The following is a 2,313-nucleotide window of genomic DNA, read 5'->3' on the forward strand; positions in this document are numbered from 1 at the left end:
CGCCAAAATTCATTTTTCTTCTAACTTTGTAACGGGCAGATTCACTCGCGATTTATGAACGGGAGTGTCAAGAACTTGATGAAATTTCACTTTCTGTGAAATTTCAGTTAAAACTTTTGCTCTAGCTAGGCGTTACAGGCGAAAAATCAAAGTGCGCCACGTTAGGGGCCGCGCCACGTTAGGGAACATCAACAATATGTAGTCATTTTTAAATGTCTAAAGATTTGCAGTTTACTTTTGGTAAACACGCAGACCGCGGACATATTTGTCTTTTCTAAACCCAGCGCATGCACAATTCTGGACACAAGGAATATGTAACTTTTTTTTCGCTATGGCAGGAGAGATTCATACTCTGGACTCCATTGCGTGTACACAACGGAGTCCACAATTGTTGCGCAGCCTACCTACCTAATTCATAATTGGCCTGCCTAGCCTATAGCCTGCTGGGTTTAAACAGTGGTGCACTACAGCAAAATGAATGGCACGGGTATCCACGAGCTATCGTCGGTTCACTTCAAAATTGATAAAAAAATTCCAAGCAACGTATTTTAATATCCAAAATCGACCGCTCTCTGCCAGTGGCGTCGCCAAGGGGGGGCCAGGGGGGGGGGGGGGGGGCACGTGCCCCCCCTGGAAAACCTAGTGCCCCCCCGAGTGCCCCCCCCCCCCCATCAAATGCTGGTGCCCCCCTATCCTCTGCAAAATTCTGCGCGTTGTTAAAATCATTACCTCAAAAATAGCAATTTCTGGAGATATCTTCAGATCGAATTTAGCATCAAATGTGGCACCATTTTGCATCTAGCCCATCCTCCGTATGCGAAAATTTTCCAAAGGGGAGGGGATACCCCCTCCCCTTAGACCCCTCCCCCAGGACGGCGATCCGTATCCACCTAAGTGCCCCCCCCCCCCCCCCCCCCATCAAATGCTGGTGCCCCCCCTGTGCCCCCCCAGACTGAAAAGTCTGGTGACGCCACTGCTCTCTGCCCGTCATTTGCAAAACTGATAAACTAGACCCTTAGAGGCCGCTACCACCAACACTCGCGCCCTGGCGACCGTGCCGTGCTATGCACACGTGTTCCGGCTATTCCGATGAATTTTAACGGTGATGCAAAAGTACCCCCTCAACGGCGAAGGGAAAAGTACGCCTTCCAGACCTCTTCCCCAGGGCTTACTATATTTTCAACTCCGAGAGCTTACGGGTAAGGATAGTTCTGGGAGCGTACTGCTCGACACCCTGAAAACGAAATTGATTCCTCGCTTCCCGTCATGCACCACGAAATCCCATTTCCCAATTTCTTATCGATTAGGAAGTGGGAATCACTATTCGTTATCCGTTTTCTTGTCGATAATGGAAGTGGGAATCGTTACTCGTTTTCCATTGTGCTGTCCAGTAGGGAAGTGGGAATCGTTATTCGTTTTCCAATTGTTCTTTCGTAAAGGGCAATGGGATTTATAATTTGTTTTCTGTTTTGCTTAACGGTTAATTGAGAAAGGGGTTCGTTAATATATATTTTAAACAAAAAGGTGACGCAAAACAAAAAGGAAAAACGCCATTTTTCGCATACGGAAGGAAGGCAAACAATGCGCAATTTCCTTCTGTGTTTTTATACAAAGCATTATTGTTTACTTGTTTACTTTTAAAAAAACGAAAACAAGACACGCTAAGCGCGCGCCTTCGTGGTTTACCACTGGAGGGCGCCTTTCAACATCACCGGTCATTGACTGTAACTTCGGGCCGCGTAGCTAGCTAGCTGGGTCCTACTAAAGCGCGTCAACAAGCGTCAACAAGCGTCAACAAGTTTTAGTAGTCGTTAAGTGCGCGTCAACAAATTTTGTATAGGCCTTTGAACAATAAAAACAGCTTTATATGGTAGAAAAAGCAATAATGAACATCTTCTGCATATCAATTAAAGTTAAAATTATTTTAAAACTTGGTTTTTTTAACGCGAAATGTACGAAGAATTTGTCGATAAAAGTAGGCCGCCATCTTGTTTGGATGGCGCTGTAGACTTCGCGCATGCGTAGTATGGCTCTTTACACTTCACGCATGCGTAGTACGGCTAGCTACACATAAACAAGATGGCGGCCAACTTTTATCGACAAATTCGTCGTACATTTCGCGTTAAGAAAACCAAGTTTTAAAATAATTTTAACTTTAATTGATATGCAGAAGATGTTCATTATTGCTTTTTCTACCATATAAAGCTGTTTTTATTGTTCAAAGGGCTATACAAAATTTGTTGACGCGCACTTAACGATTACTAAGACTTGTTGACGCTTGTTGACGCTTGTTGACGCGCTTTAGTAGGACCG

This window comes from Patiria miniata, unplaced genomic scaffold (genome assembly GCF_015706575.1).
Source record: "Patiria miniata isolate m_02_andy unplaced genomic scaffold, ASM1570657v1 HiC_scaffold_29, whole genome shotgun sequence".
In the NCBI taxonomy this organism is placed as follows: Eukaryota; Metazoa; Echinodermata; class Asteroidea; order Valvatida; family Asterinidae; genus Patiria; species Patiria miniata.